This window comes from Coloeus monedula, assembly GCF_965178545.1.
Source record: "Coloeus monedula genome assembly, chromosome: 8".
Classification (NCBI taxonomy): Eukaryota; Metazoa; Chordata; class Aves; order Passeriformes; family Corvidae; genus Coloeus; species Coloeus monedula.
In genome coordinates this window covers 16,224,042-16,250,254 of record NC_138788.1, presented here as the reverse complement: position 1 = coordinate 16,250,254, position 26,213 = coordinate 16,224,042, and the positions used below count along the sequence as shown (strand labels likewise).

At 36.7% G+C, this 26,213-nt stretch overlaps 1 protein-coding gene across 1 annotated transcript in view; it reads left to right on the top strand.

The window, feature by feature from the left end:
- LRMDA (leucine rich melanocyte differentiation associated) overlaps nt 1–26,213 on the top strand; it is a 612,848-nt gene that overhangs the window by 458,939 nt on the left and 127,696 nt on the right.

The following is a 26,213-nucleotide window of genomic DNA, read 5'->3' as shown; positions in this document are numbered from 1 at the left end:
CTGGCATATGTAGCTGTCCAGTCTGCTCATTCCAGCAGGGAGTTACATCCTAGGAATGGGCAAGGCCCAGGGGCTGATTTGGGAATGAACGAAGCTCAAACTCAGGAGGATACAGTTGATCAGTTTGAAAAATATCAGTATCAATATAGTGTATTTCCTGATATGGAAGGAGTTAACTCAATAGGACAAGTCAGTATAGCTGACTGGTGGCCAGTCACTAGAGTGGTTCCCCCGGGCTCTGTACTGGGGTCAGTCCTGTTTAATATCTTTATCAAAGATATGGACAAGAGGATCCAAGTGCACTCTCAACAAGTTCATAGGAAATATGAACTTGGATGGGAGTGCTGATCTGCTGGAGGGTAGGAAGGCTCTACAGAGGTATCGGGACAGGCTGGATCAGTGGGCTGACGTCATTTCTTTGAGGTTCAACAGGGCCAGGTGCTGGGTCCTGCCCTTGTGTCACAACAACCCCCTGACAGTGTTACAGGCTGGGGGCAGAGTGGCTGGGAAGTGCCTCAGTGGAAAAGAACCTGAGAGTGCTGGTCAAGAGTGGCTGAACTTGAGCCAGTGTGTGCCCAGGTGGCCAAGAAGGCCAATGGCATCCTGGCCCATTTCAAAAATATTGTGGCCAGCAGGACCAGGAAGGTGATTGTCCTGTACTGGGCACTCCTGAGGCTGCACCTCAAGTACTGTGTCGAGTTTTGGACCTCTCGCTTGAAGAAAGACATTGAGGTGCTGAAGTGTGTTCCAGAGAAGGGCAACTGAGTGGGTGGGGGGCCTAGAATATAAGTTATTTGAGGAGGGGCTGAGGGAACTGGAGTTGTTTAACCTGAAGAAAAGGAGGCTCATCTCTCTCTGCAGCTACCTGAAAGGAGGTTGCAACAAGAAGGGGTTGTCAGGCAGCCAGTGACAGAACATGAGGATATAGCCTCAAGCTGTGCTAGGGGAGGTTCTCGTTGGATACTGGGAAGAATTTTTTTCACTGAAAGGGTGGTTAAGCATTGGAACGAGCTGCCCAGGGAGGTGGTGGAGTCACCATCTCTGGAAACGTTCAGGAAATGACTGGATGTGACACTTAGTGCTATAGTTTAGTTGTCATGGTGGTGTTTGGTCAAAGGTTGGACTCAATCCTAGAGGTTGTTTCCAACCCTGTGAAAATAGGGATTGATATGATGCAGGTTCTTACATAATAAGAACTAGCCTAAATTCCCTTGGAGCCTTTCTGAGAGACTCAACTGCATTGAAATAAGCCTGGCTTTCTGCCAGTAGACCTGCACATTTCCTAATTTGGACTTAAAGTAGGAGCCAGTACATCCCAAGAGAAACCACTCCCTTGTAATTATAAGCAGTACGGACTGGTGACACTTTGTCTCTGAGACTGTACTCCGCTGCTGGTCCCCACCCTTACTGTTGCTGGAGTATAGATTAAATTTGCTTTTTTCCCCTTATAATTTTCAAAGCTCTCAATGGAACTGGCTCAAACTATCTAAGAAATTTATTTCCTCCTGCTGTACTGACAGATTCCCTTGACAGTTACGTTTCACAGGAACTATGAAACTGTCAGCCTTGAGGATGGCGTTTTGAGAGCACCAGACAGAGCTTTCTCAGCAGCTGGCTCAAGGCTGTGGAGCCTAGTTCTGGAGGAGGACAGAATGACCACAAATCTCTTTTCTTCCTTGCTTTGCGTAAAATTTGCTCATTGAGCAGACTGAGGAGAAACAATAGTAAAAGCAAAAGGTAGAAGAGACTGCAGGCAGCAAAAGTTCCTGGGGAAAGTGAAGAGATAAGACCATCTGACAACTCACGTAACAGAGTGATTATAACCTTTGTTCAAATAAGACTGAGGAACATGCCTTGCTTATTTTGGAAACAAAAATATTATATATATGGTCTGAGATTTCTAGCCTGACTTCTAAGCCAAGGGCTTTAAGAGATTCCATCTATAATTGGCGCCATAGCCAAGATAGCAGAGGTTCATGAACATTTAGGAATAGAGTGTGGTCCTTCTTTATTTATATTTATGTACGTATAGATTGTTGAAATTCATCTGTGTGTGATACTGTTAATTGAAAAGCTTTTGGGATTGTTATATCATTACTTTAAGTCCAGTCCTGAGTGGAAGAACTGTTCAGCTACATTTCCATAAGCTTAACTACTACCCTTTTCTACCTCCAAATGGTTAATGAAATAGCTACTTGCTTGAAATACTTACAAAAAGTCTGAGGGGAAATAAAATCTCTTGTGGGTGTTTTGCATTATATTGTGTACAGATTTCCAGTGTGGTTTTTTGGAAGGTAGAGTTTTTGTAGTTGTTATATAGACTTTATTGAATCTTACTGAGGTTTAGTCTTTACTCTCGCAAGTTCCCATATTTGCTGGCTTCTACCTATCTAATTATGGAGGACTTTAAGGTACTATTTTGCTGAATCTTAATTCAGTAGGAAAAGTCAGACTGAAGGTAATGGTAAGTCTAAATAGATTATGTTATATTTATATGCAGCCCTTTATGGCTGTTTCCAATATTTAAGCAAGGAAGTTTGCAGGATAGCACTATCTAAGACTGTGCACCAGATAGAATAAAAGCATTTTAGGAAATTTTTTGCGCATAAAGGATTGGTGTAACTTCTTTATATAGAATGAGAATATTTAAAAGATGTATTCTTTGTTTATTTTCAAGAAACCATTTCTAATATAACTCCAACCGGAAATGTACATGATCTGCCTAGTACTTTGTAGGACAAGCAGTTTTTGGAAGCTAAAAGCCTTAGGCTCTCAAGAACTGTACTGAGGACTAGAAACCACCTAGTAGCTTAAGTCTGCCACAGGACTTAGACTTCTGAGGAAAAAATAAAGGAAGAGGTTTTATGATGCCTCTCATTAGGATTATGTGTATGTGGTAATTGACAAAAACAGACACACATTTTGAAAGCCTTTCAAGAACAATCTCCTTTTGTCTAGGTGATAAAGTTCTAGTCAAGTAATACTGTTTGCTTGTAACTTTTGGCTTTGGATTTCTCGAAGTCCTGAATGCTCATTACATTTTACTGGGAATCCAAGATCTGTTGCTTTTCAGACATTATTTCTCTTAGGCCTTTGCTGATCTTCTGTGGAGACACATCTCTCCTGTCAGCTCCTCAGTTGAACCAAACTCTTCTGTGGAAGTGTATTGCTCTGTTATATTCTCCTGATCAAATTCTCTGTGGTTTTTGTAGTGTCTTTAGTGGAACATACTGAATTCACTCTCAAATGTCTCAGACTCAGTGTTTTTTTCAAAGACAGAATCAATTTGCTCTTAAATTTTCTAATGAGGAATTCTGCTGCTGAAGACACGAGTACTTTACTGGGACTAAAGCTGCTCTGCTGATAACTGATGGGAAGAGCACATACTCAGTGCTTTGGTCAATGGCCATCTGTGCTTGTGCTCAATGCTTGCTTATTATTGTCGTGTCACTGCTCCGAGTTCTGAAACTCTCATATTAATATATAGACTTTATAACTGTGCATTTAGTAATAACTATCTTCCAAGTTATTGTCGGGAAAAAAAAATAATGGTTGAATAAAATAGCCACAGCCGTCTTTAGGAGTTGTTAAAGATGTAGGATAAGACAGTGGAAGATTAGTATAATTCCAGTTCATTCAGTGTTGCAGAAAGAATATGAATTCCTTAGAGGTTATGAAATTCCTGCATCATTGAACATTTCGGTTTATGTGGATCAAGTCATATGCCATATATCTCCCATATCAGGGACACTGGAAGGTCATCATCCATAATGACTCCTATTTCCTTGGTTAACCTACAGAAATCAGTACAGCTAAACCCACATATTAGAACACCTTTAACTTCAGAAAGCTGTAGTGGTATTAAAAAAACCCCCAAGCAAACAGGAGGAGTGGGAGGAGTGGGCTACGATCTTAATGTGTTATTGATTCACTAGATTTGGGGAAACTCTTAGTTTTAGGTATGTGCTGAAACCCTGGCTGTCTCACAAGTCTGGATCAGACTTTTGCTCATAGAACTAACTTCAAGTTGACTGCATTTCTGGAATACTTCAGATAAGTTTCTTTTGCAAGATCTGGCCCAATGAGATCTTCTTACTGATAATTTCCATTTTAGGTTTGAGCACTTTTAGCTCACTGTACATTATAACATCCTATAGGAGGAATTCTTCAATGTGACTGAACTCCTATTCACTGGGAATTGTGAGTTTGGAGGACTTGGAGCACGAGATTGTGAAGCAACAGGCCTTTGGTTTCCTGTCCAAGTTTTGCTTGACTTTTCTGAGCTTTGCAGAGTGTCAACTTAGGGGTTGACTTAGGGGTATGTTTTAAAATATATTTTCCCTGAATGGCTTTCTAACTACCATGTGTTACCCTGGACTATCAATTTATTTCACAAGAACTTAGAATGTCAGAAGTATTAGATAATTCGGGGTTACTAATGGACATTTTATGTAGTACTGACATGGGGATTTGTTATCTAGCAGCAAAAGCAAGTGCTGACTTCATTAAAGTGGAGGAAAAAAAGCCCACCCAAAGAAACAAACAAAAAAATCCTGTACTACATTTATCACTTCTGCTCCTACTTTGTAGCGCTGGTGAGTTTTTATTGAGCACACCATTTTTATTTTGTGATGTCTGTGTCAATGAAGCAATGCAACTATAACAGAACAGTTAATATTCAAAATTACTCTTTTTTTATCTTTGATTGAAGAGTCGTTTTTCCTCCTGTGCATTGTGGATTATGTAGTCCCAACCACAGAAATAATGCAGTCAAGATTTGTCATGGATTACATGATTTTTACAGTATTCTTCCATTTTTAGTCTCGCTTTCTTTCTTCAAAAATTGTATGAACAGTCGTAGTCTAGTTTTTTTCTTATGTGAATCTCTCTAGGCTTCCACTGCCTGGTATTTTAAGAAAGGTCGGTCTCTTTGGTACAGGAGATGGAAAGTATTGCTAAAAAGCAGCTTTAAAATTGCTCCCAAAAAGTCTGAAATTGAAGGCAGGAGCTATGACAAATATTAAGAGTGACTGCAGTGATACTGGCTGGGGAAAGAATTTCTCAAAGACTGACCAGACATAGACTTATGGAGTGTTCCAGAGTTTATGAGAACATGCAGTCATGAAGTAAAGGCATCACACATGGTAGACTCATCACAGACCTGCATTTGGAAATAGGAATAATTGCTATCTCTTTCCTTCAAAGCAACATTGAAAATGCTTTGTTCAAAGCACTGTGTTTATTCAGTACAAATGTCTTTGGTAACTCAGTTGTCATGAGTCAAGCTAGAGAGTTTCTGAAAAAACTAGTCTTACCTTCAAGAGACTGTTTCCAGGGCCAGACAAATGGGAAGTATGTTCAGGCACAAGCTCTATAGTTGAAAATAGATGGTCACTAAGAATGGATTATTTTATGCATTAGGAAAGGGTAATAATCTGAAAAGAATACTCTCTAAAATCATTATTATTTTCAATGATATATAGATTATGTATCACATTCCAGCCATGAGCAGACAGGGCTTTTTATGATTCCTTGAAATTCTTCTCTTGTAGTCTGTATTTGTCCTGCCAGATTCCACGTGTACTGCCATATTTTTCCAGTCAAAGTAGTAATTTCTTTTTTCCAAATAGTTGGGGTTTAGAGGGTTTTTTTTGTGGATTGGTTTGTTTGTTTGTTTTCCTTTTCTTGTAGGCTATATGTCTGTTTACAAGACACACAGATAACCAAGGACAGCAGAAAATGATCTTTGTTGTCAAAACAAGAATTATGTTCCTACATCTATTCTGGCTCAAGTTATATCATGCTGGTGTCTGCCCTTAGCATTGGGTCAGGTGGTTTGGACCTATCTGCTCTGTACCAGATTTCAAACAGGTGTTTTTCCTTCCTTTGGAGTTTTCTGTGGGATTGCATGTTATTTCAGTTCCCAGAAACCTCAGGCAAGCTGTAGAGTGGAGACAGAAATATGCAGTATGGCTGCAAAAACAGAGGTAATCCCACTCTTTGATGAGGAATAATATTTTTATAGGAGGTAAATAGAAGTTATGGCCTTTTAGCTGTTCCAATCTGTCTTGGGTGCTATGCCTTGACCAACAGAGACAGAATCAAGAATTTATGTTATCTTCTAGAGAGCTGTCAGTATTTCAAATTTATACATGTCAGTCAAGAAAAAAAAGAGAAAATTTGGTGTAGATATTTATCAGGAATGTTGAGGGAGAAATGAAGATGCAGACCAGTGGATAGCCAGGAAGCAGTTGGGTAGAAGTCTTCTAGTTCCAACCCAGGCCAGAATCTTGGGTCATTGAGATAGTTTGATGTCCGTGAGTGCGTGGTGTGATTCATAAAATCATAGAATACCCAGAGTTGGATGGGATCCATAAGGGTCATTCAGTCCAATTCTTGGCCCTGCACAGGACAACCCCAAGAATCACAACATGTGCCTGAGACCATTGTCTCATGCTTCTTCTACTCTGGCAGCTTTGGTGCTGTGACCACTTCCCTGGGCACCTGTCCCTGGACCCAACCACCCTGGTTCAGTTGTCATTGCATTCTAAAAGACAAAATCTGAAAAGTGGAGTAAGGAACGTAGTAATTGAGCTGTTTCTTGCAGGTCGGGGTAGGTAATCAAGGGAAATGTTTTCCTCACTTTTAACAGTCACTCCAGTAATGTGTCCACATGCACCAAGGGGAAAAAAACACAGCAACTGAAATGATGAAAAATTAATTAAATTAATTAAATTAATTAAAGAGGGAGAATTGTGATCTAGCATTGGACTCAAAAATTAGCTGAATGCTTAGAAAGCAAAAAGCTTACTAAGCAGTTCTAATAACAGAAACAAACAGTTCTATATGTTAACTTCATCTTGTGTTTAGTCTGAGAGGAACAAAGCAATCCCTGGAAAAGACAGACCATATCCTCCCACACACTTAGCAGCACAAAAGATGGGTGGCACTGTTATAATGGAAAACCTGTGCAGTTCATGTTATATGTTTCATTTAAACTGTGCGGAACAGAAATCTCTGGATACACAGAAACACTTTTTGAGTTAAATAGCAGAGCTGTGCAGAATCCTTCAGTACCCACATTTATAACAGAAATAGCCTCCAGAGTCGACCGTTTATTTATCAATTGTTAATTGAGTTGATGTTTACTCATGATTGTAAACAGATGATTAATTTATGGCTGAGTGTTATTACTATGATAGTGAAGAGATCATTAGAAAGAAGGATTATAATAGGGTTCTCTGCACTTTTGAGGCTAGTAATAAAGATTGACTATTATAATTAGATAAAGCTTTGTAACAAATACTATTAAATTGAATCTGGACTTTATTTAAATGCACTGGCCTGTTATCTAAAATGTATTAGTGGAGTGTGTGGGTTAAGTAGAACCCCTGCCTACACTGTTTACTGTCTCCTTCAGAGATTAAAATGGCTCTGTACTTGTTGGCTAAATGGCGATATTATGCATTATGCATGAGTGTTATTTCTATTGAAAACTCTAAAAATATTATTTTAACCCAAGAAAAATATTGTATTTTCTTTCAATTTTAACCTGAGATTGTTTCCAACTTTAATTTTGATGATAGGTTAACCAAACCTAATTCAAGAAGGTTGTATTAGGCTTCTTCAAAAGTGAGCCTCTGTAACACTTTTGCATAATTCTGTTTAATGAAAGTCAGAGTAAGACTTCTGTGGGAATCCAGTGACAATGTTATGGAGCATTTGATTTCTTAATTTTCACGGAAGCATGGAAGTCAACAAAAGAAGCTGCAGTGGGATGGGATGAAGCTTTCAAAAACAGAGACCTACATCCACCCCCTGCCCCACTCCTTTCTATTTTCTTCTTACCCCTGCCCCTTTTTGGAAAATAATCTATTATTGCTCAAAAGTAGTCCAAATTGACTAGAGCTCTATGAGATTTATCTTTACTTTTGAACATAAGTTTAACATGAAGAAGCTCTTCCTTGGCCCATGTGGGAGTACAGATGTAATCTGAATCTAGTGTGAACAAGTACAGGAAGAATATGTGGGTATTTTAACATAGGATGGGAAGAGATATAGACAAAACTTGCAGCTGTAATGTAAGCATCTTTTGAGCACTCTGGGCTTTTAAAATTAAAAATGCTATAGCATCATAGGAAATAATGTAATGATATTACAGGGACTATAAAACCAGACATTTTTTTAAACCTTAGTAGGTTACGCCGTAATCACTCCGTGGTTTCATGACAACTGAATGCAAAATTTCCATTCTTTTTTGTCAGATTCTTTAAGAGTAGAGAAACACTGTTCTCACCTTCCATGGCCTGAGTGCTTGAAGGCTTGGCATCTTCTGGAGTTGCTTCAGCTATGGATTGTCAGATTGTGAACCCTCAGGCTATGCAAAAATGCTCTCATCCTGATGGGTGCTGAATCTCAATGATCAGTGCTTGTCAAGCACCTATCAGTATCTGTTTCCAAATGACCACAAAGCACTTCTCTGCCCAGCTGAGACTTGAGACCCTTATAAAATTTATAATGGGAAATGAAAAGCTCTCGCCCTGTGGTTTGAAAGGGTTCCCAGTGGGCTGTGCAGTTACTGTTGTGCTGCTCTGCTCAGAGACAGGATGCTCTCACCGTCAGCTGAACTGATGAGTCTACAGTCATGTTGCTGCCCACGTCCAAAAGTTACTCCAGTATTTTAGTTCTGAGAAAACACTATCTGTGGGTTCTTTTCATTCTCTGAGAGGGATTTCTTTGTTGGAGGAAGAGGTTTGGAAGAGATTAATTTGTGTAAACGATTTGATTACTAGAATGATATTTAGAAGAAATGTCAAAGCCCAGAGGTTCAAAAATAACAAGCTGGAGAAACGATTGAGCTACAGCTTCTTTACACAAAATGCTGTCCCCGAGTAGGTGGAAAATGTGAAAAATTAAATGCTTTTCATAGAAATTACTTGGGAAAGATTAATAATGCCTCAAAATAGTCTCAGGCTCTGGACATGTTCATGGAAAGTTTCCATAGAAAGGGTCTTCTAGTTTGAGCCTTGTGCAGCAAGTGGAGAGAGCCTTTTGATCTTGACTGATTTGATGGAACGTGGGGTGAAGCAGACCTTAATCACAAATTAGTAATAAATAATTCCCAAAATACAATTTGTCTTTCCTAGAGAAAGTAATTTTTTTAATCTCTGTGGGGAAATACAATTTTTTAATGCTTTGTATAAATCTGTTGGCAAGTTTTAGCATTATCAGTTTTTACCAGCACTCTGTCTCATGGCTGTCAATATGACTATGCTGAAAAGTAAACTGTCATTCTCAAGCTATGCACCTGCTTGCCTTCTAAAATAGTGCAAAGGCAGGTATTAAAAAACGGTGGGATGGGAATTCAAGAGGGAAGCATCAAAGAAGTAATTTGAAGGAAAAATAGAGAAATGTAGAAAAATTACATCTAAATCTGACTTTGAGAAACCTACATTTAAGAAATACCTTTGAAGAAAGAAATGCGGATTGGTCAAAACTGTCATCCTATTTAGATTTTGTTCCTTTATGTGACTAAAACATACTTTGTTTTCCCCTGTGAAAAATGTGTAATCTGAAGCCCAGTGCACAGAGTGAATTTCGAAAGTGTCCCAAGGAAACAAATTAGCCAGTTGTAGGCAATGCACAGAAATCCAGAGCTAGTGGGGGAAAAACTGGATTGCAGATCAGATTTTTATGGCAATAGCTAAAGATTGTTTCCCAGAAGCAGTTGGAGTTGACCAAACACCGGGATGATACTGTTCCTTATGAACTGATCAAGGTTTCTGTTTTCAAAGGAATATAATAGTGTTGGTGGAGAGCCTTCCACGGGGAGTTAATTTTCTTCTTAGAATGTGTGTCTTCTTTCAAGTACCTGGAAAGACTGGTGCTTGTAATCAGGATCTCAGTTGCAATGAACCAGTAATTTGCACATTCCATTATTTTTACCCTTAGGACTCCAGTAGAAGGTATAAAGGAAAAGAGTTCTATTTGTTTTGCTGTTAATAAGATAGAATTAAACTTCTAGAAAATAAGTCGTTGTTACTGCTTCATTCAGCTTTCTGCTATTTCTTTGGGTTTAGATCTTTTATTGTTAGGTTATATACTCTGGAGACATTAAAAAAGGGGGGAAAAAAAGCATTCTTTATAGAAGTTTATGAAAACTGGCATATAGCTGGAATGTGAAAAGCTGTCATGATAATCAAATCTTTGATAGATTTGACAATGATATGCTTGCATAGGTAAATCCACACAATCCCAAAAGACATCAAATGGGTACTTAAAACCTCTTGAATATAGACCATTTTATTCAGTTGCTGAACATTAAACATAGGAGAATTAGATAATTTTAGTTAGTGTATATAGAGCAACTACAAGTTGACTTGTTTATTTTTCTTCTGATCTTCTTCAAAGTTTACAGGCCAGCCTTTCACTGAAGAATATACAATATTTTAGTTGTTTGATCAGTCTTGCAACAAGAGAAGAAGAAAGAGCAGCATAGTACAGCTGGTGTTTTTAAAGTAAGTTGTTGTTTGACAGCCATGGAGATATTATAATTGTAATTCATTGAGCAGGACTCTATGAGGAAGCAGAAGTCCCTATTGGAAGTACTCCACAATTTTCCAGCTGTTATCTGTTTTCTTCACACAAGGAGGGCTTGCATTGCATCTTAAGCCTTCAAGAATGTATGGTGCGCTGGATATAGTGTGTATTTAACTGTGGACTGGAAAATGAAGCCAATGTAAACTCCAGTTATTGCTGGGCCTTTTCATTTTTCTGACATCAGACACAAAAGGTCATGACTGCTTATGTCCCATTTAAAACAGCAGTAAAGATTCAAAAACCTAAAAAGTGTCAGTGCCTTAATTAAACACTTCCAGAGAAACACTGTTTACAAGTGCAACCTGTAGCTCTGTTTATATTCATATGCCTTCCTTACAGTGATGAGATTTGGAGATATATGGAAGAAAATAGCCTGCATCTCCAAAGCTGAATGATATTTGAACAGTCTTCATCTTACACTTACTGGGGAGTGTTTTTTCAAACAAACCATCTTGTGAGCCTGTTGTCTGCCCTGGAATGGAACCATGTTTTGCTTTTCTAGGGCTGAAAATTGCACATAAGGGTGGTGCACAAGCATTCAAGATCCCAAAACTCACTATAGAGCTGTGATCCAGGATGCAGTGTTAGTCCTGTTGTTCCTGATATGCATTTTTACAAACAGAAAAAGCTAGTGTAGGATCACTGTGTTATAAAAGAACTGCAGAGCGAAGGATTAGCCCAGCTGGTGTTTGTTCTTTCTAATACTTTCTGTTTATATTAAGGGAAGGAGGTTGTCATTTGTATTACAGTCTCAAAGAGTGTGTAAGATTGGAACAAGATGGGTTTAAGGGAGGAAAAGACAATCATTTGCAACAGAGAAATAACTTTGGATATTTTTCTCTAAGTTAAAATAGAGAAAAACCAAACACTGAATCCAGCAGAGTTTCTAATTGATTTGGAAAAGAAAATCACTAAATGCCTATGCATGTAGCTAAGGAGAGAGTAATCTCAATCAATGTAGAATAAGTACACTATTTATTCAGCCTGGTGAATAGTAGAAAAATGAAAAACCAAAAAAAACCCTCAATTAGAATGAGAAAATTGTAGTAAAATATGTTCTGAAAACTATTCACTGCCGGTGCTGTACATTGCTGTGTCTTATCATGAATTTGTAGTATAAATTGTTGTATCTAATTAAAACATCAGAACTGCTGAAGAAATTTTCATTTATGACTTTAGTATCACTGTGGAAGAGCTGTTAAAGAAGGATGTAAAATAAAAACATATTTATGTGAGGTTTTTTTAAAATCACTTAGTATGATATTTTCAGCAAATGTTGGTTTTACAATGTCTTACATAACTGTCATTGACTTCAGATTTATTAAAGATATATAATAGCTTGAGGAACTGCTATTGTTAACTAATTATCCAAAATGTAATTAAAATTTGGCTCAGGTAGTAATTTTTTTGGATCTATTGAAAGGAAAAAAAATGTTTCTCTAGGAAGAGACATTTGAGATGCCTTGAAGTTAGTTTTTAATTAACATTCTTGCATCTGTCTCAAAACCAGAACGTAGTTCCATAATATTGCTAAAAGATATAAGTAGATATACTATTATTTCACTTTCTTTATTTCTCTTTTCTTAACAAAGGATAAGAAAAAGCAATGATCACTAAGAGAAGCTGAGTGTCTTACAACTAACTAAACTTTGCAATATTTTCTAGGATAAAGTTACCATGTTGTCACCCTTATACTTCAGAATTGTAGGATTTATTTAATATAAAAAGATGAAAAAATCCTCTCAAGTATAACATATGCAACCAAGTCTGCTTAGTCAAAGGGCTTGTTCAAGCCCTTTATTTTGGAGTTTTTGGAGTCTGCATCAGCTAGAAACAAATTAATATTTTATTTCTAAAATGCTGGATCAGATTTGTGCATATTGGTGTCAGACATAGTGTTGCACTTATTTGATATGTTAAATTAATTGGAAAATACTGTCTTTTGTTTGGTGCTGTTTTTTTTAATATCCCAAAGGCTAAATAGAAGTGAAGGCACAGAATTCCAAAAGAGGCTGGGTGGATAAACTATCCCTTTTCTGCTCATTTTCAGTGAAATTTGATTGTTCACCTCTCCTGCATTCTTCAAAAACTCCACTCAATATGTATGCAGAGGAAGAAAAAAGCCAACATCTTTCTGATAAATACAGTAACATTTGGTTTTAGGGAGGTCAGGTAGCGGGGAAGTTACAGGACTCTGCCCTGTCTATTTAAAATGTGCTTTACTTGGTTTACTGAGTGCTCAGCTGGTGATGGATGGTTCAGTCCAAATGTTAGCTTTGTGTACTGACACTCTGTCTCTCTGATATACTTTGAACTCTGGATGAATTTTTATATGGCTTTACATGAGTACTCATGAAAACAGGAGTGAGCTATTTCATTGCCAAATCTCAGGTGGCCAACCTGGTGCAACTGCTATAATATTTTTAGGTGACTTGAGAAATATAGTTATTGTCCAGCAGTGGGGAACAATGAATGTGTTAATGGTGAGACTGGTAGGGCTGCATTTGAGGTATTCAGAACACCTTAGTCAGCAGTCACAGGTGGGAAAAAATACCTTTGACTGTGAAAAATACCACAAATGCTTGATTGAGTTTTTTACAGTAGTTTGTCAAATAACTTTACCTGATCTTTAGTCCTCAGCAGCCACAAGAAGGTTTGTTCAGAGAAGGCTGAACTTGTGTAAAGGGTAGAAGAGTCTATCGAGTCTTTGAGTCTGGTTTCCAAACTGTAACCATTAACTTTCTCTTTGTAGGAAACTTCTGATCAGTAAAGAGATCAGAGAGATTTTCCCTTCATTCTTAATGCCTGTTATTTCCAGGATCTGGGCTTTCATGGTCTAAAGCAGAGGTATTTGTAGAATGCCTTTATGAGAGATTTGTTCCTAAGAGAGGAGCTAAAACTACTAAATTTTTAGCTGTTTCTGCAGAAAACCCATGCAGTATGAGACCTTGTTTCTTCAGGCTTTATTAAATCACTGGATACTTTATTGAGGGAATGGTTGGTTATGGCCAATATGTTATGTACTGTGGCTACAGGTCCATTTCCCAAATGAAAATAACCACTTGGTGGTGAATATTTGAAAGCTTTGTAGCACGGTACAAGACCTAATAAATGGTATCTTACTGCTGGCATACAGATGTATTGGATGGAAAAGGTGACATGTGGTGAAAGGCACCATGGACACAGGATTTCCAGCCAAGTAGTCACTGATGCAGAAGCTCTCTAAATAATGGAGATTTTGTTGCAGTCTAGCCCTGGAATCTCTACGAAGCTCTGTTTTCCCCGTCCAGTCACAGATAGATAGCAAATTAAATTTCGTTTTTGGTGCTGTGAGGTTGTGCACTGAGAGAGAGACTTTTACCTTAATAAAAGAGTGAGGTGGAAATGCAGCAGGCAAGGGTACAAGACCAGGGCCAAGTGAGTAAATCCCACATGAAAAGCATAGCTCTGGAAAACCATACTGTCCTGCCATCAACTGCACAGATGTATGGTCTGATGATTGGTGCAAACATGTTAATTACAGTTTCTCACATCTCAAGTAATAATAAAGCTTTTTTATTTTAAATCTTATCAACTGTGGGCTTAATTATATTTTCTTTTAAAACTAGACAGTTTTGTTCAGATCAGAACAAAATTTTGAAATATATTTTTGAAATGTTATTAAAGATGAAAGACCTCAAATCAGTGCTGCTTTAATTAGCTGGGATGAATAGATGAAAGAAAAGTGATCTCTAAGTAGATTAGTTTCAAGATAAAATATTTCACTTTATTAATGTTTGACCAAATCTGACATATACATTTTCAGATTTTTAAGGCATGTGAACAAGACCTGATGCTATTAAATGCAGGATTTCTTAAGGTTTGAGGCAATGTGGTATGCCATGTGATCCTGTGAAATATCATTTGTGATTTTCAAGTTGACATTGAAATGAAAGTTAAAACAGAATTAGTATATTGCACAGATTAGTGGAATCAGAAGTACCTCTAGCTGTCTTGAACATGTTTGAGAAATCTACTGTAAACTGCATTCATCAATGGAAAGCTGGATCAAAGTTCGATGAGACAATATTTCTTTTGTTTTAAGACTAAATTAAATTAGAGTGTCCCAAGTAGTGTTTTCTACATTGTAACGGCCTCTGAATTTAGATTTAAGGATGGAAGGTACTGTTTTCTAATGTTTTTTTTTTTAATTTACTATTGATTGCAAAGATTATCAAAGCAAACTTCTGTGGGTTTAATTCTAATTTCTTTTTTAAATAGTTTGGCAAGGAACTTGTACAGATATTTAATGTCTTTAGCATACATCTTTGATTTCAGTGTGTTAGGGTTGTGGGACATGCTTGTGTGCTTTTGCGTCTTTGAAGATGTCCCATAGACTTCTTTCAGATCAAATCACACCTCACAAAAACACTTAATTGAGTCCAAGTTCCCCTTTTGTTGGTCTTCAAAAGCATTAAAAATAGTCACTGAAAATAAGCCATGCTTTTAGGGGCAATACAGTGTGAATTGGATCTCTGTGAAGCTGTTTAGAAAACACATTTCCTATTTAAGGTTATCTTCACTCATTTCTTTCAGTATCATGTGAACATTTAACAAAAAAAGCTGACATTCCTATCATAGTGCTGTGTGTATTCTTCTCCTGTCCTATGCAGCTATTTCCCACATTTGTCAAGGCAAAGGTTGAAGGGGGTATGGACAAGGGAAATAGGTCTCCCATTCATTCCTATCTGTCAGGAGTTCACTTTGTCATGATAACATTCAAGGAGTATATTTATCTATCCTGCTACTGGAGGTTAAAGCAAGGGTAAAGAAGGAGAAGGGACGAAGTCATGTTTTAAAAGTTTACAAATTCTGCTGCAAAAACTGTAAACAGAAAGAGGCTTGCAGTGGAATGTGTAAAATACTGCTGCATTGATAGCGATGGGGTGGCGGGCTGCCACAAATCCGCTCGTATAAACAGAGGAACTCTTGCTGCAGATTGGGTCTGTTTTGGCTTAAAGTCTGAGGAACACATTGCTTTCAAAGTGAATTCTTAGGTGTCACTTCCCATAACTTATAGCAGAAGATTACAAAGCTACTGATATAACATATTAGTTTGATGGACAGAATTATACCCCCAACGCTTCCTGCTCTCCCCAATGACGCACACTAACTTAGTGTGCTGTGACAGCTGCCTTGATTTACCACCAGGCTGGGAGGCCAAGTGGGAGAGGGAACATTCACATGAACGCAGGGGCTGATACTGGCCCACAGCCTAGTTTATAAAGCTGCCCTGTAATTCACCACAAATGTGTCACCATTAAAAGGGAAAAAAGGATTGCAGATAATAAATACTCTTTAATTTATTAGCTAACAACAAAGAGATCAGAGCCAGTTGTGATGTGATTGTTTGACATAATATTGTCAAGGAAAAAAGCTAAGTTGACCAAAGATGTATATTACACATTCAAGCAGATGCATCAACTCTTGGCTTGTCACAAGCAGAGCTAAACAAAACGCCAAACAGAGGAGAGAACTGGCAAACAGCACAGTCATTTATCTCTGAAAGAGACATATTCAAGAGCAAGTGAAATAAGACATAGTTCTTTGGACTTGGTCAAGGGCCAAGTTCTAACTATTATAAATTAAATGTTTTGTGTATTGTATTTGGCAACTGCAGCAGCTCTTACCATCTTGGTCATGGTAGGAGAGTGTTAGATTTTCCTGTCTCCTTTTGCCAGAATGATGGCTTTTGTTGTGGGGGACAATATTAGAATGTGTCCATGCATACCAATAGCCACAATGCATGCTATAAAAAAGGCATATAGATTTGGAAAATACGAATAAAAGCTGTTAGGCTAGCCAGCCTATGGAATTTAAGTTTCCCAAAGAAAACTTTAAGAAGTCATGAATCTCAGAATCTTACTTTCTGGATTGTTCGAGTTTACAGAATCTAGTTGTCAGTATAATTATTTCAGGTTCATATGCTTTTAATCAGAGTTTTGAACTTCATAATATATTTTGAGGGTGCTTTGCTTTTGGTTTTCTATGAGCATTGTTCATGCCACCACAGTTAGCTTGGTGTCAACATTTTCATTATAAATTATGCTGAAGTGTTTTGGATGTCAGATGTAAAAATCCTTGCCCTGATTTCAAAACTGATGCACAGAATTGGAGAATGTAGATTATATGCTTACGCAAGGCCATGCACGTTAAAAAAAAAAATTAAATTTAGATTCAGTAATTCCAAAATTTCCAGTGGTGTAAGTCAGTCTACATTGTGTGTGATACTTTTGTATACATGCACTTTCAGACACGTTAAACATGTACATCTGTTGCTGAAAAGTATGTTAATTGATTGTTTTGCATATTATTAGAGCAAAGAGGTGGGGTAGCAGGTATTATTTAGGGTGCTTTTATGTGACTGTTGTAAAAAGAATGTCGTTCTGTTTCCTCACCTCTCCATGTTTCAGAAATATGAAAACTTAGTCAGTGTTATGTTACTTGTATTAAATAGAAAATGTTTATTTCTGTGAAAATCATGCCAGCACAGGACCTGAGAGTTATTTAAACTGTGAAGCAAAAGCCCAAGCCAATTTTTTGTAGTACATGGTCCTCATGCTGTGTCTTTGTGTGGGTATAAAAATTATTCCACAGTTACATATCCATGAAATTATTTCCTTTGACATTAGAAAATTTGTCCAACAATCCTGAAAAGACTGAACTATTGGAATTTTGTCTGCTTTTAATATAATGATATTGTCTTATAAACTTCCACAGAATTAATTTGGAATAGAAATTGAAACTCCATCTATATTCCTTAAGGACTTGCCTTTTCTCCATTACTCTTGACAGCTAGATCAAGATTAGACAGCTAGATTAGTTCTCCAAAGCAGGAAAGGAAAGGTGCAATGCACACTAAGGAAAGGTAAGAGACTCAGGTCGCCCCCTTCTTGTTGGGAGGGTGAGAATTCTCTGGCTGATCCAGGTCAGCAGCTCTGAAGGTGAATGTGCTTTTTGCACAGTGGCACCCAGGGGTGTGTGGGGCTCTGCAGGAGTGTGGCTTGTCAGATGCTGAGCAGCCAGGGAATGGGAGCCTCTGTTGAGGTAGTGATGGCAGAGGGCCTTCCTCCTGCAGTTTCTAGCACATTGAATGATCTCTGTCCTCAGGGCAGCATACATCACGTTTCACCAACCTATCTGGGATGAGTAATTAAAGGAAACTTTTCAAATTATATCCTAAATTAAAAAGAGAGAAGAGGGCAGGCTGTGCCAAAATTGATAACTTGCTCCATTTTGATGAGCAGGGTACTCAGTTCCCAGGAAGAAGGAAGCAGTATGTGCTAGACATGGAAAATTGCAATTTGGAATAGAGTGCTGTATGGAATCCACTTCATGGCATTGTTCAGGATAATAAATGGCAAGCCAGATGGATACATAGCAGAGAGTACTTTACCATTGGTTAGAGGTAATATATGCAGGTGTTTCATATATGCTAATACATACAGAAAAAACCTTCTGCTTTAAGATTTTGATGGTCTTGCAGTCCATCTCTTCATTCCCAAATCCAGGGGCATTAATTTGCCATTTAAGCACCAAAACAACTTCAGCCTTATCTGATAAGGCTGAAGTTGTTTTGGTGCTTAAATGGCAAATTAATTTTGGTTATATTCTGATTTTCATTATTATCGACATTGTTTTTACTAATATGTTGACAATTAACAATTTCTTATACCCTATCTTCTGAGGCTAACTATTCTTAAAATCTCAAATCCTTTTAATAAAAAGGAGATCTAAATTTTCTCCTACTTATGTGTGCAAAAAATCCCTCAAGAATGGCTGTATGCCTCTTCAAATGAAACAAATGTAGAAAAAAGAAGGAATCTACATTTCACTAGTATTAAATCTATAGGCTAAAAAACACAGAACTGTTTCAAAATCACTCATCTTGATTTTCAAAGATTATGTTCTCTAAGTGAAGTTATGTTCTTTAAATGCTTGGAGTTTGCAGTTTTATTTCCTTATGAAATGGGATTCCAGTTGTTATTCCTTAAATTCATTAAAGAGCATAGAAAATACGAAGGTGAAATATAACAGGAGATTATTCTATTTTCTTGTAGTTTTCAAAAAAATATTGTATTCTCAACTCCCACTGAAGATGAGATTTAGAAATTCAAACACAATTCAAATGAATTCAACTGCACACCATGGTGTCTTCTAGGAATGATTCTTTATAAAGCTAAAGACAAAATTGTATGTGTTCATGCTTATTAACAGCACCATATTATCTTTTACCTCACTTTTTAAATAATCACTGCTTTTTTAAAATCACTGCTTTTTAAATATGAGGTATCTTAAGAAAATTCATGCAGGAGCAGATCAAAACCAAATCACATTAATACCACACATGCTCTAAAAAAATTAGAATCAGGCTGTAAAACTGTTTCAAACAGATACTGATGTGTGCTAGAACACATGGCAAAATGGATGTAGCAGATGAAGAAATGAATACAACATGCTGAGGGCTTAATGTAACATACAGCAAAATTGATATACCTCTTACTGAAATAAATAATACATGGCATAATATATGCATTTTAATGAATTGAATAAAGCATGTAAGGGAATTGATTAGAAAGTGTACTGAACTGAAAAACATAGAATAAAACATAACATAAAATAAAACATAATATTATGGATTTAATAAAATAAAAATATAAGGGATTGAACTATACTGAAATTACTAAAACAAAAGGGCTGGATTTAAACTGTGCTGTAAAGTATGGAAGTAAAGAAAATATGGGGTGTGGAAAGCTCAGTAAGCCCTGGGTTCGAGTTCATCAGGGTCACATGGTGGTCTCATCTCATTGTTCAGCTGCATGCCACAGAGAAAATCATTAGGGTACAGAATTTGGATAAAGAAAATGTGTGATTCATATCTGGCTCTACCAGACAAACTTCTAATTTGATTTTATCAAAGCAACTTACTCTCTCTCAAGTGCTTTTTATCTCACCTTGTCTTGCTCTTCCTCTTCCCCCCTTTATTCCTCTCCTTGTCCCCTTTTCTCTCCTCCCTCCCCTTCACCACCCCACACCTGCTCCTCTGTGTTCTCACGTGCCCTTTCCCTTGTCTGCACACTTTCTTCCTTTCAATTCTTGTCCTCTCTCTCATCCTCACACTCTTTTGCTGGACCCCTCTCTCTGGCATTTGCCTGTTCCTCTCACACATTTGCCCTCTCTTTCTTTCTTCTGCTCTTAATATTGTCTGGGTAACAATGATTCCCATGTCCTAGATTTTTGTTAAATATATAAACAATTGAGAGAATTGATAGAAGTGATTGCCAGATTAAATATAAACTTGATTTGAAGCCACATATAAAAACCTCAGTATTTTGTGTGATGATGATTATGTACATAAATGGAAATTTCACAAAAAATTCCCCATTTCTCTTCAGGCTTGTTTGCATCTAAGCAGCCATCCTCCCTACTCTTCTCTTCTCACATTTGTCAAAACTGGAGTTTAAATTCATATGTAGAGTCTGAGTTTGATTGAGGCACTTTTCTTCTAATTCAAGCAATAAAAATCAGACCTGCAGTTTAGATTTTACTTGTTCCATAATGTTAATATATGGTCCATGTTTTGGCTGTGTTATTGAGCACACAGAATCATTGGTCTCATTGTTTTTCTTTGTTTTGTTTTAATCACAAGCTTTAACTTCAAACTTTGCCAAGACAGATTTTCACCTTTAGATTTTCTTTTGTTTTTCCTCTTTCTTTCTAAAATTCACCCATTAAAAGTCTTAAAATTGGAAAGCAAACAAGCGCCTATCTTTGTAGTTTTATTTATTAGCTATTAATCTCGGACTGTAAAGGAAAACTATATTCCTGCCAAGGCTGGCTTCAAAAGTTTGCCCTATTAAATTCATTTTATTTTTACTCTTTATTCTAAGTAATGTGTTCATTCTGGTTTAACCACAGCTGATGATGACCTGGTAATTTTCTAGTGAAATAATGCTTGACATAGGAAGTCCTCAGTTAAAGAAAAAGGGACAAGAGAAGCTTGATTTTGCCTGTTTCATGTTGGGTCTGTGTGGAAGGAATTTGACTTCTGTAGCTGTATGGTCATGAATTGTCAAAAGAAAAACGATGTTTAAGGATTTTTATCTTCAAAGAACATCAAAGTGTGTATGTCAGCAGAATACCTGAGTTCCTCTTCCAGTAATAAAGCTGCCAAGCTGTCTCTTGGTGAGTGCCCCAAGGTGACAGGCTATGTACAGCCGAGTGATGGGTGCTGAGTACTCTTTATCTCCACTATAGGCACTGGAGTAACTGAGGGGCATACTTTGGTTTCTATTTTGTATTACACACAGAGTAGTATCTGGATTGAGAGTCCACCATATTGAATGGTTGGTTGGTAGGATTTGGAGAACATTTGTTTGTTTTAAAATCACTTTATTAGAGAGCACAAGTCGTTCTATCAATTCACCCAGAATTCTTACATCTGTTTTCCAATATATACACTCTAAATCAGTATTTTTTTATTCATAAAACAGAAGCATGACGTTACTAAATACTGCCCTGTCCTCCTAGGAGCATAGCAAGATTTGAAGGGGTGAAGCGGATAAATCATTTAGAAGTGTAAGTGTTGAAGGTAAACAGATTCTAGGAAAAAAATATGGGGATGAGAAAGTAATCTGTGTGCTTTTCTTATTTGGGCTTTCATAGAATCCTGCTATATTTAGTATTTTACATATTTAAGTAGGTGTTTTCTAACTCTGCTTCATTTTAGGGTTGTGCTGGAAATGTTTGTTTGCAAGTCATTGAAGGGTATTAGTCAAGCAAGGTACATTTATGTGGTCTTGTGAATCTTGAAGCTTAACAGTAGCTGTATAAGAAAGCTTGCAGAATGCCCTATATGCTGTAGTTTTAGCCAGCTTAGATTTTGGTTTGCTCTCTAACACTTACCATTTTTTCTTATAAGCCCAGGAGGGCTGCTGCACAGACTTTGAGCTGTGATCTCCAGCTGCAACTCTCTTTTTCTGCTACTGTGTGCTGGGTCCTTTTTTTTCCCCCATTGTATTTTACTTTGTTACTATTTTCAGTAGATTGTGTATTTAAAAGTTCTCATCCAGTTGCCCTCCACCATTCTTTCTGAAGGGTAGCTTACAGTATATCAACAGAAAAGGGAATACTCTATTTCTAACTTAGCCTTTTGTGCCTTTATCTTTGACACCTGTTGACCATTCCAATCCATTAAACAAGCGTTAGTCAACTGCATACTGGAAACAGCCACAACTCTCCATCAAATGGAGAGACATTAAGCTTTCACAGCAGGAATCAGACAGCCTTCAAAATGTAAAGGAATCTGTTGTAATTTTTAAACATTCAAACTGTATTAATTCCCACGACAGTTATCCCTTAAGTCATTTCAGGCAGTTGCACACTTCTCAACTTTCACAGCTTTCATGTGGAGATCATGATTTTTTTCTGATTGAAATATTTCCCCCATCTCTCATACTTGTATTCATACTGGGAATATTTTGAATCTGAAAAATTCCTTAAAGAAGTTTGCAGGTAACAGATTAAACTACTAGTAGTTCCTTTTAATGGCACTTTAACTGTGACTCTTATGATATTCTAATCCTCTTGGTTTAAATGGATTCTCTGATCTACAGACAGATCAGCCATCTCTTAGTTCCATATAAGTTTATTCAGTATATTTTAGTAAATTCCTGAAGTTAATACAAGTAGGAGAACTAAACAAAAATACTTTTTTTTTTTTTTAATACTTGCTTGGTCTCTTCCATAAGATCCCTTTTCATAAACTCTCTCCCAAAGCTGTTATTTTCATAGAGAAATTTTAAGTAGTTGTCTGCTCTGGTTTTGGATGCCTAATCTGCAGAGTGTATTTTTTGTGTCCTGATTTAATTGTTCTTTTCTGGAGCAGTTGAGGGAGTAAATGAAAATTTAGTGTGATTAAAGAAAACAAACAAACAGAAGGTATGCATAACTGGAATGTAATGCATTTGCTGTAATAATTTTTATGAGCCAACCTTACAGTGGCTTTGACTGCTGGCCTCTGAAAGCTTAGCCAGTATGTAGTACCAGTCTGGAATTTACTTCTCTGAGCAGTATAATCTTTGCTTGCAGTGTGGATCATCTTTTCCCTCTTCCTTTTTTACCACTAGGCTAAATTATCCAGGTGTATTTAATCATTTTCATTTTTTTCATAGTTTTCATTTTTGACACTGGGTCTGCATCAAGGACATCACTTAACTTCATTTCAAACTATGGCCACAATGACTGTGTCCATTTCCAGCTACCATAAACCAGCCATAAATCAGGAAAAAGTGCCGTGCTGCTTAAAACTGCTGAAATGAGCTTTTGAGCATTATGCTTACAAGAATGTCAGCCTGTCACAAAGTAAATCAGCAAAGTGTCCTTAAACCTTTGTTGCATCAGGAATCTCTGACTTTGTGGCTTGAAGCCTGGTTATTCATTTTACTGCCCTATTTCCTCCCATTGCAACACACACATGTGATTATTATTTTGTTTGGACACTTCATCATGCTTTTTCTGCTTTATTTATGGCTGGTAATTATAGGTTTCATTGCTTACTCCTCTTTAGATTTTGTCTGAATATATTAAATTAAACTTCTGGTGACTTCTGGGCTCTGAAAGGCCACAGATTTACATTAATGCCCTAGGAACTGTGAGTTTATTTACAGTATTACTAGATTCTACAGATCAGAATTACTAATTCTACAGACTTACAATACCTATTCCTGCCTTACTTGAAATGTTTTGTCTCTGCTTTTGAGGTCAAAGTTCATGTGTTGAAAGCAATCATCCCCAGAGATTGCTACTTAATATTGATGCTGAGTAGTGGGGCAACATCAGATCTATTGGTTATATTTGTGCTATTTGAATCCGGCCTGATCTTACTTGGCTCTGAATTACTCTGTGTTTTCTGAAAATCTGCATGTGCCCTGTGTATTTCTTATTGTTTGCTATTGTTATGGAAAACCACTTTTGTTATGTCCAGCTATTGCTAATCTTCCTCTAAGGTGATATCATATTGAAATTTATTCCCCAATATCCCTAAGTTCTGTAAGAACCTTCTAGGAGTTGAATTCTTGTCCAGTATAAGGAGAGGCTGTGTTTCAGTATAATCTTATAATAGCCAAAAGCTGAGTAGGAGTAGCTGGAAGGGTTAAAAATCCCAGATAGTATTTGCATTGCCAAGCAGCAATTTATTCCTGTTGCTACTGAATCCCAAGCAGTTGGGAAAAAGGAGGTTTTTCAGAGACAGTTCATTGTGCCTTGAAGTTAGGGAAGTGACTTCAAGACAGTGTAATTGATTGTGGTTGCCTAATTGGGGTTTGAAATTTCTTTCTGGCTTTGTTTCATTCTTTCTGACAAAATAGGGTTAAGAGTAATTTTTTTTTTTCATCAATTACAGACCTAAAATAGCAAGTTCGATGCATCAAAATAGATGAGAAATAAAGTTACAGTGTCTCAATTTCTGCTAAGCTTGTATTTAATCACTGAGTTTGTATTTGAATGATCAGATTTAGGGATATGTCAGCATTCTCATGATGTATATTATTGTGAGTTGTTAATGTAATTTAATCTTCAAACATAATTTAATTTTAAATTAGATTTTGCACTGGGATTTTTTTCTTCTTCTCTAGGACTAATAAAAAAGACACAAAAAGACTTTTTCAAAAAATTTTATTATGAAACGTGTTCAGAGAATCTTCAGATGAAGACAATTTAGAAACTAGATAGGGAGGTTAGAGCAGTAGAATAACAGGTAATTATTTTAAAGATCCACTGTATGGTTTATAAATTAAACAGCAGTTTACATATATAATAATAACCAATTCATTCTGTGATCAAAGAGTATATGTTTGGGTTTTATGGAATATACCTTACATTCTTCATTAACAGCAACATATCTAATACTGATTTCATGAGCAATAATTTTAATTTATCCTTAAATTTTGTGCTTTAAGTACTATTTTGGAAACATTTTTCTGCACAGAGAGAGAAAGAAATGACCTGAAAACAGTGTATTCTGAGCTGTATTTGTGGAATATTAGTTTATCTTAAATCTGTTTTAAGTAGCTGCACGGTATTATTACAAGAGGAAGTCAGTCTTGTCTGTTCTCTTTTTTTGGAGTATCTTCTTGTAACAGCCTTTTCTTGTTTCCTTCTATTTTCCAATTGTCTTTGTTGAGGTGGATAGGGTTGTCATACAGGGAGCATAACAGTGACAAAGTAAATCAAGTGTTAAGTAGGCCATAATAATTTGCATAATCCTTTTGCAAATCCTTCTAGGTGCATATTTGTTAATGACTGAGATATAACATTAGGGGAATGTGCTAGAAACAGCATGTTAATGGAAGCCTAATACTTCAGCTTCTTGATTTGTTCACAGCTAACTTTATAAATTCATTAGCAAAGGCTATATTGATAAAGAAATTTTTAAATCTTGTAACATTAAAAATAAAATCTAATAAGTAATATCATGGATATAGTTAACAAAATATCCCAACAATACTATCTAAAGTGATTATTAGGTTCTATCTTCAATGCATGGAGAATAAGAAAGCACTATGCTGTCTATTTTGAGTTTGTATGGTTTGCCTCTCTCTCTAACTGTAGAAAGTTCCTCAGGGCTCAAGTTATTGAAATTCAACAAGAAACAAACTCCAATGTATCATAAGTTATTTGCAAAGATGTTTTGTTCTTGGCTTTTTTTTTCTTTTTAAATACATCTGCCTTGATGGCAGAGTCCTGTTGAACTGCCTATATGGGCACTGTCCCATTGCAGGCCTCAAGGACTTCTCTGGGGTTCCGAAAAAGAAAGAAGGGCCCTGTCACAGTGCTAGAATAAAAATACAACAAATATGAACACTATGGAAAGCAAAGTAATATTGATGATTAATAATGCCGAAAAAAATTATATAAAGTGTCTAAATTACCATTTTTCTATTAGCTCAGATCGTGAAAAGGATTTCTGTGTGGGGTATTCCCCCTGCCTCCACTCCTGGTTTGTTTGTTGGGGTTTTTTGCTTGTTTATTTTTAGCTTGCATAATCTTTTTCAGAGCTCAGGATTATAATGCCCATTCTTGATTTGTGTAATTTGTTTTGTGGGTTTAAATTTATTCACTCACATGGAGAAAGATGGGCTACGACTTCTTAATTAAGTAAATTTACACCTGGAATGAATTATTCTTATGTATAAGGAAGCAAGTGAAGCATTCTGAAAGATTGCTTATGCTCCTTTAAACAAGCTGTAATTTTACCAAACTGAATAATTAATCAAAACAAGATTGTTCTGCTCATAACAGCATCTTCAGAAATCATGTTTTGTATTATGTTACCTTACCTCAAAATAGGTTTCTTCAGTGGAATGAAGATGACATCTAAAAATAAGTATGTGATTATTTCTATGAACTAACTGTTTTAATTCTTTAGAAAGGTAAGGATTACTTGTGTTACTTCCAATTAATCTTTGGCATATTTTACTTGAGGCGTTAGGACACTAATGAATCTTGAGACATTCTGTAAATTGATCCAGTAACAGATCACATCAATAGTTGCTCATTCCATGTTTTCCTTGTTT